The sequence below is a fragment of the Sus scrofa genome, chromosome 9 (assembly GCF_000003025.6).
Source record: "Sus scrofa isolate TJ Tabasco breed Duroc chromosome 9, Sscrofa11.1, whole genome shotgun sequence".
In the NCBI taxonomy this organism is placed as follows: Eukaryota; Metazoa; Chordata; class Mammalia; order Artiodactyla; family Suidae; genus Sus; species Sus scrofa.
Window position 1 is genome coordinate 36,826,689 of NC_010451.4, and position 19,746 is coordinate 36,846,434.

General features: G+C 37.2%; 1 protein-coding gene across 5 annotated transcripts in view; it reads right to left on the reverse strand.

The window, feature by feature from the left end:
• C9H11orf65 (chromosome 9 C11orf65 homolog) overlaps positions 1-19,746 on the reverse strand; it is an 86,500-nt gene that overhangs the window by 57,870 nt on the left and 8,884 nt on the right. The gene's annotated exons all lie outside the window — the stretch shown is intronic.

The following is a 19,746-nucleotide window of genomic DNA, read 5'->3' on the forward strand; positions in this document are numbered from 1 at the left end:
CATGTTATCTACAAATAGTGACAGTTTTACTTCTTCCCTTCCTTTCACCTGGATTCCTTTTATTCTTTTTTCTTGTCTGATTGTTGTGGCTAGGACTTCCAATAACATGTTGAATAAGAGTGGCAAGAGGGAGTATCCTTATCTTGTTCCTAATCTTAGACGAAATGCTTTCAGTTTTTCACCACTGAGTATGATATTGGCTATAAATCTGTCTTATATGGACTTTATTATATTGATGTATGTTCCTTCAATACCCACTTTAAGTTTGGTTGTGTTCCCTCCACTTCAATTTTTGTGAATAATCTGATTAGAATTAGTTCCTCTATACATGTTTAGTAGATTTCCCTGTGAAGCTGTCTGATCCTGGACTTTTGTCTGCTAGAAGTTTTTTTTTTTTTTTTTTTTTTTTTTAATGCAACTTCTAGTAATCAGTCTGTTCAAATTGTCTGTTTCTTCTTAACTCAGTTTTGACTGCCTATGTTTCTTGATTTTTATAATTAAAAATGTTGACTTACGGAGTTCCCGTCGTGGCGCAGTGGTTAACGAATCCGACTAAGAACCATGAGGTTGCGGGTTCGGTCCCTGCCCTTGCTCAGTGGGTTAACGATCCAGCGTTGCCACGAGCTGTGGTGTAGGTTGCAGACGCGGCTCGGATCCCGCGTTGCTGTGGCTCTGGCGTAGGCAGGTGGCTAAAGTTCCGATTGGAGCCCTAGAGCCTGGGAACCTCCATATGCCGCGGGAGCGACTCAAGAAATATCAAAAAGACAAAAAAAAAAAAAAAAAAAAAAGTTGACTTACAACATTATGCCAATTCCACTTTACAGCAAAGTGACTCAGTTATACATATATATCCTAGGAGACTATATATAATTCACCGTGCTCTACCTTAGGAACTTACTGTTTATCCATCCTAAATGTAATAGTTTGCATCTACAACCCCCAAACTCCCCATCCATCCTACTCCCTCCTCTCTCTCCTTTGACAACCACAAGTCTGTTCTCTACATCTATGATTGTTTGTTTTGTAGACAGATTCATTTGCGCCATATTTTAAATTCCACATATAAATAAAATCATATAGTATTTGTTTTTCTCTTTCTGGCTCTACCTAGTATGAGAATTTCTAGTTGCATCCATGAATGGCATTGTTTCATTCTTTTTAATGGCTGAGTAGTATTGTTTTATATATGTACCACATCTTAATTCATTCATCTGTCAATGGACATTTAGGTTTTTTTCCATGTCTTGGCTATTGTGAATAGGGCTGCAGTGAACATAAGGGTACATGTATCTTTTTGAATTACAGTTTTGCCCAGATATATGCCCAGGAGTGGGATTCCTGGATCATATGGTAGTTCTATTTTTAGTTTTTTGAAAAAGATCATGGGTAGTTTGATAGGGATCATATTAAATCTGTAGATTACTTTGGGGACTGCGGCGATTTTAACAATATTAATTCTTCCAATCCAGGAGCACGGGATAGCTTTCCATTTCTTTTTTTCTTTTTTTCCATTTCTTTGAAACCTCTTTAATTTCCTTGACTAATGTTCTACAGTTCTCAGTGTTTAAGTCTTTCACCTCAATGTTCAGGTTTTTTCCTAGGTTAGATTTTTTTTTAAGGTATGTTTTCTTACAGTCATTTTCTAATATTTCATTGTTAGTATACAGAAATGCAACTGACTTCTAAATACTAACCTTGGACCCTGCTACTTTGCTGAATTCCCTTATCAGATTGAGTATTTTTTGTGTGGAGTCCTTAGAGTTTTCTATAAATAGTATCATGCCATCTGCAAACAGTAACAATTTTCATCTTCTCTTCCAGTCTGGAAACTTTTTATTTCTCTTTGTCTGATTGCTGTGGCTAGGACATCTAAGACTATGGTGAATAAAAGTGCTGAGAGTGGGCATTCTTCTCTAGTTCCAGATTTCAGTGGGAAGGCTTACAGCTTTTCTCCCTTTAGTATTATGTTGGTTGTGGGTTTGTCATAAGTGGCTTTTATCATGTTAAGATATGTGACTTCTACACCCACTTTGATAAAATTTTTATCATGCATGTTTTTGAATTTTGTCAAATGCTTTTGCTGCATCTATTGAAATGATCTGGTGGTTTTGTCTTTTGTTTATGGGGTGTATCACATTCATTGATTTGCATATGTTGAACAATCCTTGTGAATTTAGGATGAATTCCACTTGGTTATGGTGTATAATCTTTTTTATGTGTTTTTGGATTTAGTTGGCTAATATTTTCTTGATAATTTTTTGCATCTGTATTCATCAAAGGTATTGGCCTATAATTTTCTTTTTCAGTAGTATCTTTTTCTGATTTCAGTATTAGGGTGATAGTGGCTTCACAGAATGTCTTTGGGAGTATTTGCCTCCTCTTCAATCTTTTGGAAGAATTTAAGAATAATCATTATAAGGTCTTTGTAGTTTTGGTAGAATTCATCTGTGAAAGCATCTGGTCCTGGACTTTTGTTTGTATGGAATTTATTGCATATTTTATTTCATTTCTAGTTATAGGTCTATTCAAATTATCTATTTCTTCTTGGTTCAGTTTTGGCAGGCTGTATGCTTCTATAAAGTTGTCCTTTTCATCTAGGTTGTCAAATTTGTTGGCATATATTATAGTATTCGATTACGGTTTTGGGTTTTTTTGTATTTCTGCAGTATCATTTGAGATTTCTCCTTTTTCATTTCTTATTTTATTTGGGTCCTCTCTTTTCTTCTTAGTGACTCTGGCAGGAGGTGTGTCAATTTACCCTTTTGAAAAATCAGTTCTTGATTTTATTGATTTTTTCTATTGTTTTTATCTCTATTTTATTGATTTCCTCTCTGATCTTTATCATTTCTTTCCTTCTCCTAACTTTGGGTTTTGTTTGCTCTTCTTCTAAATCTTTTAGGTGGTAGGTTAGGTTGGTTTTTTTGTTTGTTTGTTTGTTTTTGGCCTTGTAGGGCTGCGCCCACAGCATATGGAGGTTCCCAGGCTGGGGCCTATGGAGCTGTAGCTGCCGGCTTACACCACAGCCACAGCAACACCAGATCCGAGCCGAGTCTGCGACCCTCACCACAGTTCACGGCAACGCCAGATCCTTAACCTACTCAATGAGGTCAGCTATTGAACCTTCAACCTCATGGTTCCTAGTCAGATTTGTTTCCGCTGCACCACGATGGGAACTCCAAGGTGGTAGGTTAGGTTGCTGATTGAGGTTTTTCTTGTTTTTTTAAGGCCTGCATTGCTATGAACTTCTCTCCAAGAACTGCTTTTGCAGCATCCCATACAGATTTTGTATAGTTGTTTTTTCAGTCTTTTGTCTTATTTTTTAATTTCCCTTTTGATTTCCTTGTTGAACTTTTTCTATCCCCTCACTTTCAATCTATGTGTGTCCTTTACCCTAAAGTGGGTCTCTTGTAGGCAGCATATTGTTGACTTTTTGTTTTTTAACCAATCTGCCACTCTGTCTTTTAATTGGAGTATTCAGTTCATTGACATTTAAGGTAACTATTGATAGATATTTGTTTACTGCAATTCTAAACCTTGTTTTCCCGTTGATATTTTGCTTCTTCTTTGCTCCCTTTTTCTTTTTTCGGTTGGATGATTTCATTTTATGCTTGTGTCCTCTTATTTTCAGTTTGTGTGAATCTACTGTTTGTTTTTTACTTGTGGTTGCCCTGTTTTTCAAGTATGTTTACCAACTGCTGTATCTGCTTGCTTTAGACTGATAGTCATATAGACTCAAACACATTCAAAAAAGAGTCTACATTTTCTTACTACCCCACATTTTAAGATTTTGATTGTTTTACATTGTTACATTTATCGTTTCACTGTTCCTTGTGTTTGTCATCACTTGCACAAATAGGTTTCTTTTTTCTTTTTGATCTGTGTAGTGGTTACTTAAATGATTACTTTCAATTGTGATTTCTTCAATCCTATATCTTCTTACCTCTTTTCTATTTAGAGGAAACCTTTCAATATTTCTTTAAGGATAGGTTTAGTATTGCTATATTCTTTTAGTTTTTGTTTGAGAAATTGTTTATTTCTCTTAATATAAATAAGCTTGCTGGGTTAGGTATTCTACTTTGCAGATTTTTCCCTTTCAGAACTTTGAATATATCTTGCCACTTCCTTCCGGCCTGCAGCATTTCTGAGAGAAATCAGCCAATAGCCTTGTCGGGGTTCCTGTGTAATTCACTCTTTGTTTTTCTCTTGCTGCCTTTAGAATCCTCTCCTTATTTTTAACTTTCGCCATTTTTATTGTCTTGGTGTAGGTCTGCTTGTGTTCACCTTGTTGGTAACCCTCTGTGCTTCCTGTATCTGGATATCTGTTTTCTCCTTTAAATCTGGGAAGTCTTCAGCCATAATTTCTTCAAATACATTTTTAATCTTCTTAGCTCTTTCTTTTCCTTCTGGGATTCCTTTTATACATAGATTGGCACACTTTATATTGTCCCATAAATATCTTATATTGCTTCCATTTTTTTCATGTGGCTGTTTGCTGTCCTGATTGGGTGGTTTCCACTATTCCATCTTCCAAGTCACTTATTCGTTCCTCTACATTATTCATTCTGCTGTTCAATGCCTTTAGCTCAGCTTTCACCTCAGCAAACGAATTTTCTAATTTTTCTTGGCTCCTCCTTACAGTTTCTAGTTCATTTTTTAAAGTAATCTCCATTACTTTCAAACGCTGTTCTTAATTCCTTCAGTATTTCATTACCTCCATTTTGAACTTGGTGTCTGTTAGACTGCAGAGGTCTGTTATCTTGTTTGCTCCTTCAGGGGAATTCTCCTTTTCACTGGGAATGGTTCCTCTGATTTTTCCTTTTGTTTCTATTTTTGTGAGATTAGGAAAAACATCTGTCTACTATATTTTTGGAGGGCTATTTATATGTGGGAGCATCCCTGGATAGCTTGTGTAGGTTTATTATTATTTTGAAATGGGGGCTGCTTTTGGTTTTATGCTTGCTGTCTTTTTCCTCAGTGTGTGCAGTCCATTATCCCCTTGATAGGTGGTGTGCAGGTGCATGGCCCACACATGCTCCCAGGGAGGTGGAGTCAGTATCTAAATTTGCTCATTTCTCTTAGACTGTACAGTTTATTGCTATATAACTGTTCACTGTTTTCTGTTATGGTATTTTGTATCTCTATGGTATTTTTTTTTTTTGTCTTTTGTCTTTTTTTTGCTGTTGTTGTTGTTGTTGTTGTTGTTGTTGTTGCTATTTCTTGGGCCGCTCCCGCGGCATATGGAGGCTCCCAGGCTAGGGGTTGAATCGGAGCTGTAGCCACCGGCCTACGCCAGAGCCACAGCAACGCAGGATCCGAGCCGCGTCTGCAACCTACACCACAGCTCACGGCAACGCCGCTGGATCGTTAACCCACTGAGCAAGGGCAGGGACCGAACCCGCAACCTCATGGTTCCTAGTCGGATTCGTTAACCACTGTGCCACGACGGGAACTCCTCTATGGTATTTTTTTTTTTCCACCTCTTTCATTTCTTATTTGGGCCTTCTCTTTTCTTCTTGGTTAGCCTGGCTAAAAGTTCATCAATTTTATATTTTCAAAAAATCAGCTCTTTATTTCAATAATCTTTTCAATTTTTTAAATTCCAATTTAATTTATTTCCTCTGGGTTTTTTTTGTGTGTGTGTTTTAGGTTTTGTTTTTTGGGGTTTTTTTTGTTTTTGTTTTTGTTTTTGCTTTTTAGGGCCACATCCACTGCATATGGAGGTTCCCAGGCTAGGGGTCAAATCGGAGCTACAGCTACCAGCCTATGCCACAGCAACATCAAATCCAAGATGCATCTGAGACCTATGCCACAGCCCACAATGACGCCAGATTCTTAACCTGCTGAGCGAGGCCAGGGATTGAACCCGCAACCTCATGGTTCTTAGTCAGATTCGTTTCTACTGCACCATGATGGGAACTCCTCCTCTCTGATTGTTATTATTTCCTTCCTCCTACTGACTTTAGGCTCTGTTCTTCTTTTTCCAATTTTCTTAGTAGGTCAGGTTGCTTATTTGGTATTTTTCTTGTTTCTTGAAGAAGGCCTGTATTGCTATAAACTTCCATTTTAGAACTGCTTTGCTGCATCCCATAAATTTTGGAAAGTTGTATTTCTATTTTCACTTGCCTTGATTTTCTGATTTCTTCTTTGATTTCCTCACTGACCCTTTGGGTTTTTAATAGCTTGCTGTTTAGTCTTATGAGTTGGTTCTTTCTGCAGTTTTCTTTCTGTAATTGATTTCTAGTTTCCACTGCTGTGGTTGGAAAAAATGCTTGACATAATTTCTATTCTCTTATGTTAGTTGAGGCTTGTTTTGTGGCCTGGCAAGTGATGTATCCTGGAGAATATCCCATGTGCACTTGAAAAGATTTCTTCTGTTTTGAATGGAATGTCCTATAGATAGGGATTAAGTCCAAATGGTCCATTGTGTCTTTTAAGACCACTGTTTCCTTACTGAGTTTTGGTATGGATAAGCTGTCCATTGGTGTAAATGGGGTCTTAAAGTTCCCTACTTTTTTATAGTCAACTTATCCCTTTATGTCTTTGTTGTTGTTTTTGTCTTTTTAGGGCTATGCCTGTGGCATAGGGTAGTTCCCAGGCTAAGGGTTGAATCTGAGCTGAGGCTGCTGGCCTATGCCACAGCCACAGCAATGCAGGATCCAAGCCACATCTGCAACCTACACCACAGCTCATGACAATGCCAGATCCTTAACCCACTAAGCGAAGCCAGGGATCAAACCCACATCCTTATGAATAATGCTGAGCCATGATGGGAACTCCCTTTTATGTCTGTTAATATTTGCTTTATATATTAAGGTTCTCCTATATTAGGTGCACAAATGTTAATAAGTGTAATATTTTCTGGTAACAATCCCTTTATCATTGCCTAATGTCCCTCTTTGCCTTTTGTTCTAAAGTCTATTATGTGTAATATGAGTATTGCTATCCCTGTTTTCATGTCATTTCTACTTGCATGAAATACCTTTTTCCACTGCCTAACTTTCAGTCTGTGTGAATCTTTAGTTCTGAAATGAGTCCCTTATAAGCAGCATATATATGGTCTTGTTTTTGAAATCCAATCAGCCACCCTATGTCTTTTGATTGGAGCAATTAGTGCACAGATATTTAAATAATTGATAGCTTTGAACCTATTGTCCTTTTACAACTTTTTTTCTAGTTATTCTTGTAGTTCTTTTCTGTTCTTTTCTTCTTCCTTTACTTTGTGTGCCATTTGTTTATTTTTCCTAATTTCAACTACTACTATACAAAACAGATTTTACTTATATGCTTGTGTTAGAGATGAGAGACTAAGCTTCAAAGCCTAAGAGTAAACAGTGATTGCTAGTACTGAACCCATGTATGTTTGTCTTTAAAGTTCATTACCTTTCCCTGCCCCACTGCATAACTTCAAATAAGCTTTTCTTTCTTTTTTTTTTTTTTTTTTGTCTTTTTGCTATTTCGTTGGGCCACTCTCGCGGCATATGGAGGTTCCCAGGCTAGGGGTTGAATCGGAGCTGTAGCCACCGGCCTACACCAGAGCCACAGCAACACGGGATCCAAGCCGCGTCTGCAACCTACACCACAGCTCACGGCAACACCGGATCCTTAACCTACTGAGCAAGGCCAGGGACCGAACCCGCAACCTCATGGTTCCTAGTCGGATTCGTTAACCACTGCGCCACGACGGGAACTCCCAAATAAGCTTTTCTTAATCAACATTCAACAACCGAATTGTATCCACAAAATTCCCCAGGTCCCTAGAATTAGACATGATTGTAGACTTTTCCTTAAATGTACTGACTACTCAATAAATCATTAACTTAAGTTGGCAAAAAAGATAAAGACTATTAAGACACCAAATAAAGTCTCTAAGTATTCCGAATTTTATTAATACTGTGAAGAAACTAATATGTCAGAACAATATTACAGTCTATAAGTCCTTTTAAAAGGTGCAGTACATGGAAAGGATTCTGGGAATATGTTAGAATAGGAAGCAGCATTAATCCATCTTCTATTTAGACAACAACTGCACTGGCAGATCTAATTTAACTTGAAATTTCCAGGGTAAGTCTTAGAATGTAAATTGTGGTTAATTTTGGTCAATTTTAGCTCTTAGCACAGTGGCAGCTAACCATCCTCCATTCCCAGCCCCCACCACAGGCACCTATGCATGTGTGTTCCTGAAGCAGCTTGCATGCAGCTCATGGAAACTAGGGTGGACAAAGAGGACCTTGTCCTCCAAATATCATGGATCTATGCTCTCACTTTCCACTGCTGTTTCTGATCACAGAAGTGCAGAGAAACAAGATGACAGCCATTGTTTTTGCACCTCCCCTCACTGTTGCACCCTTCTTTCCCTCTGGCTGAAGTGACTTCCAGGGGATTTTAAGGGCAAGTGCCCTTTTTAACCCTCTCTATATTCTTCTCCTTTCCTCGTTTGGAAGCCAGAGAGTCAAGATTAAGACATTCAAAAACATCTACATATATGAAAAAAATCAGAAAGTGACCAGGCTTGCACAGAGAGACACAGGCTCAGATGTGATATAAGTTTACAATTAAGGCAGATACTTCACATAGAAGCAGCCTACAACAATTAAAGAAGAAATCAACAACAAAAAGAAGCAAGCTGTAGGGAAGAAAGAAAATCTGATTTCCAGGGTTACCACATTACTAAATGTAAATGCCCAGATTTCAACAAAAACATGACAAAGCATACAAAGAAACCCAAAATTAATGCCCATTCAAGAGGAAAAAAATAAAGCAACAGAAACTGACCCTGAAAAAGACCTGATGGCAGATCTATTGGACAAAGACTTTGAAAGAGTTGTCTTAAAGATGGTCAAAGAACTAAAAGAAGATGTGGAGAAATTCAAGAAAATGATGCATCAGGAAATAGAACTATCAGTAAAGAGACAGAAAACCTAAAAAGATAAAATAGAAATTTGGGGGCTACAAAGCAAATTAATTGAAATGAAAATTTTATTAGAAGGATTCAAAGACAGATCTCAGTAGGGAAAACAAAGAATCAAAAAACTTGAATATAGGAGAAGAGAAATTGTCAAGTCTGAGGTACAGAAACCGTAAAGATTAAAGAAAAGTGAGCACAGTGTAAGAAGCATGTAGGATCTCATAAGCAGACCAACATATACATTGTTGGAGTCCCACAAGAAGAGAGAGAGAAAAAAAAGTGGAGAGAGTACTGGAAAAAAAAACTTCCAAACACGATAAAAGACGTGAAAATAAATATCCAAGAAGCTCAGCAAAGTCCAAGTAAGATGAACTCAACGACATCCACATCAAAATATACTATTAAATAAACTTTAAAAGTCAAAGAGTGAATCTTCAAAGCATGAGAAGTGACTTAATACATAGAGAGTTTTTAATAAATTTATCAGTAGATTTCTCCTCAGAAACTTTGGAAGTCATAAGGCAGTGGGCTAATATACTTAAACCGCTCAAAGAAAAAACTGTCAACCAAGAATCCTATGTTCAGTAAACCTGTCCTTCAAGAGTTTATTTTCAGATAAACAAAACCTCTGGGAGTCTGTTACCATTAGACTTGCCCAATAAATGATCAAAAGAGTACTGCCAGATAAAAAGACACTAGGCAGTAACTTGAAACTGTGTGAAAAAATAAAGAATTTAATAAAAGCAAATTCAGGAAAAACTATAAAATCTAATATTAGTGCAACAATGGTTTATAACTCAATTTTTAGAAGTATATTACACTTTTAAATCATGTAGAAAATAAAAATAATTAGTATAAAGGCTAGTATTACTTTAACTTTGGTTTATAACTCCACATGCTATTTTCTGCATAATCTAAGAGATTAATTCTTTTAAAAGAACTATTATATTATGGTTTTGAGCATACATATATAAAGATATAATTTTCTGACATCAGTTGAAATCAGTAGACAGAGTTTTTGTACATTATTTAAGTTAAGCTGGTATAAATCACATTGGAGTGTTACAAATTTAAGATGTTAAATGTAATCCCCATGTTAACCACAAAAGAAATAGCTATAGAATATAGTCAAAGGGAAATGAGAAGGGAATTGAAATTTTTCCCTATAAAAAAACAACTAAACACAAAAGAAGACAGTAATTCAGGAAAAGAGAGATAAAAAATTATAACTCATGTAGAAAAATAACAAAATGACAAAAGTAAGGCCCTATTTATCAGTAATTACTTTAAATATAAATGAATTATACTCTCCAATTGGTAGAATAGATAAACACACATTATTCAAATATATGCTATCTACAATGAACTCAATTTAAATGCAAAGACACAAATAGATTGAAAATTAAAGGATGTTCCATGTAAACAGTAATCAAAAGAGAGCAAGGGTGGCTACACTAATATAAGACAGAATAGACTATAAATCAAAAAAGGTTACAAAAGACAAAGAACAACCATTGTATCTTAGCAAAAGTTGCAAAACATTAAGTAAACATATCAATTAAGCTCATAACAGTCCAGTAAAATATACAAAAAAAAAAAAACCCTGACAGATTGAAGGGAGAAATCAACACCTCCAAAATAATAAAGATTATAATACTACACTATATAATAATGGCTAGAATAACTATACAAAAAATAAGGAAAAAGAGGACTTGAGCAACAAATAAACCAATACGTCTAACAGACATATATAGCACACTCTATCAAACATCAGTATTCACATTCTTCTCACATCACATGAGACATTTTTCATGATAGATTCTATTTGAGGCCATAAATAAATTCTCAATATATTAAAAATGATAGTTATCATACAAAGTATCTTCTCTGACCAGAGTAGAATGAAGTTAGAAATAAACCATAGAGATAAAACTAGAAATTTTACAAATTTGTGAAAATTAATCAACATACTCTCCAATAACCAATGGATCAAAGAAGAAATCACATGGAAACAAAAACATAATTGGAGATAAATGCAAATTAAAGCACAACATACCAAAACATCTGGAATGCAGCAAAAGCAGTGTTAAAGGAGAAATTTATACCTATATATGCTTACATTAAAGAATAAGAGGGAGTTCCCGTCGTGGCGCAGTGGTTAACGAATCCGACTAGGAACCATGAGGTTGCGGGTTCGGTCCCCGCCCTTGCTCAGTGGGTTAACGATCCAGCGGCGTTGCCGTGAGCTGTGGTGTAGGTTGCAGACGCGGCTCGGATCCCGCGTTGCTGTGGCTCTGGCGTAGGCCAGTGGCTACAGCTCCGATTCAACCCCTAGCCTGGGAACCTCCATATGCTGCGGGAGTGGCCCAAGAAATAGCAAAAAGACAAAATAAATAAATAAATAAATAAATAAAAATAAAAAAGTTTAAAAAAAAAAGAATAAGAAAGATCTCAAATAAACAACCTTATAATTTAAGGAAGTAGTAAAAGAAAAACAAACTAAACCCAAAGCTAACAGAAGGAAGGAGATTAGACCAGAAATAAAAGAGAGAATAGAAAAACAATTGAGTAAATCAACAAAACCAAAACAAGTTCTATGAAAAGCTCTACAAAATTGGCAAGTCCTTAGCTAGAGAACTAAGAAAAAAAAGAGAGATGACTCAAATTACTAAAATAAAAAATGAAAGTGGGGACATTACTTCTGATTGCTTCACTTTAAATGTTTGAATTTTACCTAACATTTAAAGAAGAACCAATACCAATCCTTCTCAAGCTTTTCCAAAAAATTTTGAAAGGACGGTATGATTCCAAATTCATTCAATGAGGCTAGCATTACCCTGATACCAAAGCCAAATAAAGACTACAGGAAAAGAAAACTATAGACAAATATCCCTATGAACACTGACATAAAAATCTTCAACGAAATACTAGCAAACAGAAGTCAGCAGCACATTAAAAAGATTATACACGATGAATAAGTTGAATCTATTCCTGGAATGCAAAGATGGTTCAACATACAAAAATCAATCTGCCAAGACCAGCTCAGCAGGATGGGGCTGAAGAAGGAGTGCTGTGAAACTTAAAGAAAAAAGTTAACATAAAACAAGACACAGAGACACTTATCTTAAGTAAAGGTGGGAACCGGGGGGACTCAAGGTCTTAGGGACCAAGAGCACCGCCTCAAGAAACCACACTGCTTTTACTGTGCTCTTTAGAAAGACATCAAGTGAGGAGGGGGCTGTGCGTGGAAGAAATAGGGTTTATTATTTTATAAGTTCTTTTATTATTTTAAAAGTCACTTAGCTGGTAGATGGTTAAGCTTTTACTCTGACCTTTAGGCACATAACAATCATTAGCATTTGAGGAAGCTTGGCATCAGCTATCTATGCATAGCATCTAGAGAATCACCATTGTGCTTCTGCAGAGGGCGTGCCTATCTGCAGCAACCCAGAGTGCCTAGGTGTGCACCTCAGTTCTCTTTGCTAATGCATATTCTGCTAAGGACTGCTCAAAAACCACTTGGCCACGAGGTTCCTCTTTCTCTTATTCCTTAGAAGACATATCATGCTTGTGCAAACGGCGTGCCAATCTGCACAGGTCCAATTTGCCTGGACCAACGCATTATGTCCTCATTCAGCTGACCCTATGAATAACTTATGCCTTTAGGTCTTTGTTCTTAAGCTTAAGTCATTTACCAGCACTGTGACTGTTTTTAAAGCAGGAAGATGGGATTAAGTAAAGCAGGACAAGATGGAGTTTTCAGCAAAGAGGCTAAGAAAATATTGTAGAAACATGTCTCGCGACACAATCAATTCTCTAATCAATGCCAAGAGTCTACTATAAAGGTCATACATGACAAGCTTGCAGTTAACATCATACTCAATAGTTAAATTCTGAAAGCATTTCATTAAAGATAGGAACAACACAAGTATGTCCACAATTACTGCTTTTATCCAACATAATATTGGAAGTCCTAGCCATAGCATTTAGGCAGAAAAGAAAAAAAAAAGGTATCAAAATTGGAAAGGAAGAAGTAATACTGTCACTATTTACAGGTGACGTATTATATATAGAAAACTCTAAAGACTCCATAAAAAAACTGTAAGAATAAATGAATTCAGTGAAGTTGCAGGATATGAAACATATGAAAATAGGTTGCACTTCTGTATACTAATAATGAATGGGAGAAAATATTTGCAAATCATGTATCTGATAAGAAGATAGTAATTTATAAATAACTTTTAGCATAAATAATAGTTGGGAATGATATTTGATACTTAAAAGATTTGTTAATTCTGATGAAAGGGTAGTATTTTGAGATATACTCTTTCTGGCCATCCGGTGGAGAAGGAACAAAGTACTGTTTATTTTAGATCACTTCAGGAAAAAAAAAGTTTTCTTTGTGAATAGTGTGATAATGAGGTTTAATAATTTTTAAAGACACTGTCACTACTTTTATCATTAAGAGAGATAAATACAGAGGATAGATTTTCTGAGATTTATCATAACTAAAAATATATCAGAATTTTAATTTTAAAATGGGAGGGAAAATAGAAAAATTGTACTGAATTTTGAAACTTGATGGTTTTTCTCTGTTTTTCTGTCCATGTCCTTTTTCACTGGTCAACATACAGGACACCATTACGTGGTTATTCACAAATAACCACAGAATCAGGGTAATAATTAAACAGAATTATAAAAATACATAGAGAAAAGGGAACCCTCCTACATTGTTGGTAGGAATATAAATTGGTAAACCACTGTTGGAAAACAGTATGGAGGTTCCTCAGAAAACTAAATAGGAAACCACCATATGATCCAGCAATTCCACTCTTGGGTATATATCTGGACAAAATTATAATTCAAAAAGATATGTGCATCCCTTGTTTGTTGCAGCACTATTCACAATAACCAAGACATGTAAAAAAATCTAAATGTCCATTGACAGATGAATGGATTAAGATGTGGTACAAATACACAATGGAATACTATTAAACATAAAAAAGAATGAAATAATGCCATTTGCAGAAACATAGATCCAACAAGAAATTATACTAAGTGAAGTAAGTCAAAAAGAAAAGCACAGAAGTTCCTGTCGTGGCTCAGCAGAAACGAATCTGACTGGCATCCATGAGGATACAGGTTCGATCACTGGCCTTGTTCAGTGGGTTAAGGATCCAACATTGCTGTGAGGTGTGGTGCAGGTCACAGACATGGCTCGAATCTGGTGTGGCTGTGGCTGTAGTGTAGGCTGGTGGCTACAGGTCTGATTCGACTCCTAGCCTGGGACCTTCCATATGCCTCGAGTGCAGCCCTAAAAAGACAAAAAAAAAAAAAAGCACAAATACCATATATCACTTACATATGGACTCTATAATATGGCACAAATAAACCTATATACGAAAACAGAAACAGACTCACAGACATGGAGAACAGTTGCCAGGGAGGAAGGGAGGAGTGGGGTGGACTGGGAGTTTGGGGTTAGTAGATACAAACTGTTACATCTAGAATGGATGGACAATAGGGTCCTACTGTATAGCACAGGGAACTATATCAAATCTCCTGGAATAGGCCAAGATGGAAAATAATATTTAAAAATATATATATACACATACATATGTCTTTGCGTTTCAAAGGGGGAAACCCACTCATTAATTAAAACCTGCGCAACCAGGGACACAAATAAGAACTGGCCACTTCAGCAATCTGAGCACCTGTGGTGTCCTAGATGCCACTGGGAGACCCGAGACACATAAAAGAGAGCTGAAGTAACTCTGGACTAAAACCTAGAGGAATTAAGCTCTCAAGCAGCACTGGGCCACCACACAATGTCATTAGCAAACTTTATCCCTGACAAATTCGATTTTAAAATGGGAAATGGGGAGTTCCCGTCGTGGCACAGTGGTTAACGAATCCGACTAGGAACCATGAGGTTGCGGGTTCGGTCCCTGCCCTTGCTCAGTGGGTTAACGATCCGGCGTTGCCGTGAGCTGTGGTGTAGGTTGCAGACGCGGCTCGGATCCCGCGTTGCTGTGGCTCTGGCGTAGGCCGGTGGCTACAGCTCCGATTCAACCCCTAGCCTGGGAACCTCCATATGCCGAGGGAGCGGTCCAAGAAATAGCAACAACAACAACAACAAAAGACAAAAAAAAAAAAAAAAAAAAATGGGAAATGGGAGTCTCAAACAGAAAAATGAGGAGCACCAGAAAGCCAGCCTCATACTAACACCTTGGCCAGATTTATAATGTATAAAACTTATATTTGCAAGTATCTACTTAATTGAGTATTAAAGGGTGAAAAATTGATATAAAAATAGTCAAAATGGGCTCTTTTATTGCATATGCAGTTATTAGAGAAAGCTAGCTTGGAAAGAAACAGAAAAAAAATCTTTCCAGAATTGCAACTCCAGTGGGATATCCCTTCTTTGCCCTGACTGACATCCAGACCACTTGAGGTAACTGAGGACCAGTTTGCCTTCGATGGACCAGACCCAGTGGCCACAACTGAGACCCTTTGGTCCCTGGTCTCCTCCTGATGTGGACGACTGGCCGGAGTGCCCCGATTGGGTAAGGGCCAAGAGATTTTGTTGACCTTTTCCCCTTCCCTTCTTCTCTCAGGCTGGCCTCTTTTCCTCCCTTTGAAACCTTTGAAGACTCAAGATATTTCCATTTACTGTTTATTATTACTTGGATCTGGTTGGTTCTGTGTCTCTGTAGGTTTTCTGAGAGACTACAATCTTGAATTTAAGGGACTGTCTGATTAAGATGACCATGCCTATGTTATTTGTACTTTATGTTCTGTGTTGTCATTTGCGATGGCCATTCTGCTTCTGTTCCTCTGCAGAGCCCTCTTGGGTGAATTCTGACTGGAAAGAGGCTAAGATAGGAAAAAATATTTAAACACTGTATGGCCACAATATTCTTTAGACTCCAAAGAAAACTGGTTTGGGTGAGACTCTTTTGAAATTTCCAAAACTGGTTCTTTTCCATCTACAATTAAAAACAAGCAAACAAACAAAAGCAAGCTTTAGAAAATTCCTCTCAGAAGTCTTTGAGGGAATAAATCTCCTTCTAGAACTTTCTTTTCTGGCCATGTGCCTTGAGACCTGGGCTCTCAGGAATGCTTATCTTATCTAGACCTCTCTAATTCCTGAGACTGAAGAAGAAGAAAAAATGGGGAAAGAAGTCTTTTCAAAACATAGTTATAAACTAGTGAGCTTTATCTGTAATACTGACTTATAACTAAGCTTAGAAATTGAAGCTATGACATCTCTGTGTCTATGTGTTTGTATGTGCATCATATATGCCCTAACTTTAGGACGGTATTATCAGAAATTAAATGTAAATGAGTCCTACTTAATTAGCTTAAAGGAAATTAAGAACATATATAAATTCTCAAAATATGAAAGGAAACTAACTGGCCAGAATTGATTTTAATTAATTTCACATGAATCAGGAAATATTCAATATTAAACTAATATCTTTTATTAGAATTAAAGTTTGTTGATCTAATGAATATAGAAATGTCTTTAGAGTTACCAACACTAAGTATAAAACTTTATTGTACCTAAGTTTAACAGAAGTCAAATGAGACACTGAAACCATTTACTAAACAGAGAAACTAAAGGTATTCAGGACTATTAATCAATATGTTCAGTGCCACCCTGAGATGTTTTCTACAAGAAAAGCAAATGTTTTTAGAAATTATAAAAGACAGTCCATGATTGCTTTAGAAAAGTAGGATGTGTGTTTTCAGTAAAAAAGGAATGAGGAACAGAATTGCATTTTATTAAGGGAAAAGAAAGTAAGTCGATCTTGCAGCTTGTTGTTTTGGATGGAAAAATAAGGGACAGACTAATATGGATACAGAAAGTAATGGAAAGATTGTGGGAAGTGGACAATGAGAAAAGAATTTTGTGCATCATCAGGATTAAGTTTAAAATAAATTTAACTGAGTAAATTAATTTTAAAAGTAAGCTGGTGCAGAGTTCCCGTCATGGCTCAGTGGTTAACAAATCCAACTAGGAGCCATGAGGTTGCGGGTTTGATCCCTGGCCTTGCTCAGTGGGTTAAAGATCCGGCATTGCCGTGAGCTGTGGTGTAGGTAGCAGACGCGGCTCGGATCCTGAGTTGCTGTGGTGTAGGCTGGCGGCTCCAGCTCCGATTAGACCCCTAGCCTGGGAGTCTCCATATACCATGGGTGCAGCCCTAGAAAAGGCAAAAAGAAAAAAAAAAAAAAAAAAAGTAAGCTGGTGCAAAACTTGAATTTGGCTTTTCTCTGCAAGAACAAAGTCTTCTTAAAATGCTACTTTTGACAACAGTTATATGAAGTTTTCTGCCTTTAGTGATCTGTATTTGCTTTTGAGATCTCTTGTAACTTTGGGAAGAGTATTATCCACAGTGGCCTATAATTCTTTCCATCTGAATGTTTTTAATGAACTTCCTATAAAATTCTAATTAAGTTTATGACTTCAGCTAAACTTTGGGATGGACCAGAGGCGGGGGGGGGGGGGGGGGGTAGTTAAATTAACTAGGAAAATACACAGAGAGCATTATCAAATGAGTGATAAGCCTCCCAGATTACAGAGTATGATGTCTCAACAGTAACCAAGTTTGTCAATTACATTGTAATCAGATCTTAAGGGTGCCTTCTTAAGTCTTTTATCATTATGAGCAGTTAATGGCTTTACTCTGATGCCTTTGCAAAAATGCTTCCTCTTCAGGAAGATCTATAGAAAGCACTTTTTGAAAAATACAAGTTCCTGATTTTCAGACCATAATGCTGAACTAGGTCCCTACACTGGACTGGTCTATAGAGAGGACTGCTGACAAAATCATGCTCACATGGAGGGAAAAACATGCCAGGACAAGAAGATGACATCAGAAATAGACAGGTGGCCCAAGATGCTGGACCTGATTTGTATGATGATTTCTTGACCTCTTGAACGTTTGCATATGAATCAAATGTTTTTCATCAGGAGCACCATCCTAAGCTAATTTACAAACCAATCTAATTGTTGGGTTTGTGGCCAATTACCTGTGTCTAGTACTCCTGGATTACCTTAATGGATTTCTCCTCTCCAACCTTTGACTGAATAACCCCCGAGGAAATCTATTTCATTACTGGGTGGAATTTTCTTTATTTTTTATTTTTTTGTCTTTTTGCCTTTTCTAGGGCTGCTTCCCGCACCATATGGAGGTTCCCAGGCTAGGGGTCTAATCGGAGCTGGAGCCACTGGCCTACACCAGAGCCATAGCAACGTGGGATCCAAGCCTCGTCTGTGACCTATACCACAGCTCAAGGCAATGCCAGATCCTTAACCCACTGAGCAAGGCCAGGTATCGAACCCGCAACCTCATGGTTCCTAGTCAGATTCGTTAATCACTGCACCATGATGGGAACTCCAAGAGTGGAATTTTCTTATATGGTCAGCTAATATTACCTGCTCTGACCCTGACCAGAAATATGAATTTTCCTTTAGGGTCACTCAAACTCATAGAACAAGCTAAGTATCAACAACTGCAACCTCCTATTTATTAGAAGGGAATCTCCCACACTTGTGAGATGGATTTAGTGATTAACACCAGATTTTGGCCATTTAAGTTTAAAGGCTCCTGTGTTGAGGACAATTAAATAATACTAGGAATGATCAGCCTAGCCTAGTTAACCCTAGCAAATCAGGCTGGGTGCCTTATGAACAGTGCCTACATGTTATTACCCTTAGAGATAGTAGCTGTTGTGGAACAGAATGGGTCAGCAACTGGAGATTGACTGGGTCGCACCTAATGGAATTCAATGGATTTGTGGTATTAATTTATGGCCTTGGCTTCCACCAGGATGGATAGGAAGATGTACTCTAGGACTCCTGCAGACTCAAGGTCATATACATAACAACTTAAAAGATGACCCCAACCAATCTACCATTGGTACGATCCCAACGGGTCAAGAAATTTGTATTCCACTAGTATGACAACTTAGCATTTGTCTATTTTTGTAGTCAATGGGATTGGAATCTGTAATCAGCCATATCAAAGCCTTAAGGAAATTCACTCAACAGATTTTTAAATGATAGTAACCAGGCTACTAGCCTACTGAATTCTGAAGTCCTATGCTGCTTTAAGCGACCTGCTCCCTAGTCTTGACAACAACATCTAAAACTGGTTTGGTGTAGGAAGCTATTGGCTTAAATATTTACTTATAACTCTATTAGCTATATTGTTTGTATTTGCCTTTTTTACAAGATTATTGTTTCTTGTATTACCAAATAACATGGAGCTGTTAATCAAATATATGGTTCTTTACCAGATCAATGATTCTAATAGTGTAACTCTAAAAGTGGGAATATACAAGAGGGAATATTTTCCTGAACCATAACAGACTAGTAAGACAGGTGGTCCAGAGATTTATGGCTACTGTAATAAGGCCTGTTCCAGTAATAGCACATTGAGTAGCCTATCAACAAAATCTTTGCCAGGCCTGGGAATGAGTATTCCTAGCACTATGGAACAAAATGGTCATGAAATGCCTCCCAAAACTATGGTCAAATGGGAGAGCCCTGTGAACTGAAGACTGGCACTTGCCATCTGTCTCTACACCCCCTGAAAGACCTCAGAGCAGAAATCAAGAGTGAGACACTATGTGCTAAAAACTGGCAGAACAGGTCTTCAGATAGATATTTTCAGGAGAATATTTTATGAGCACAGTTCTTGCATCTCCTCGTATTTAGAAAAGCACTAAAATCATTAACAGTGATATCTGCCTTGTCAATCAAGGAAAATACTATTTAAAAATGGAGTAGCTAATACATCCAGAGTAATGCTAGGCAGAATTAGGATGGTGAT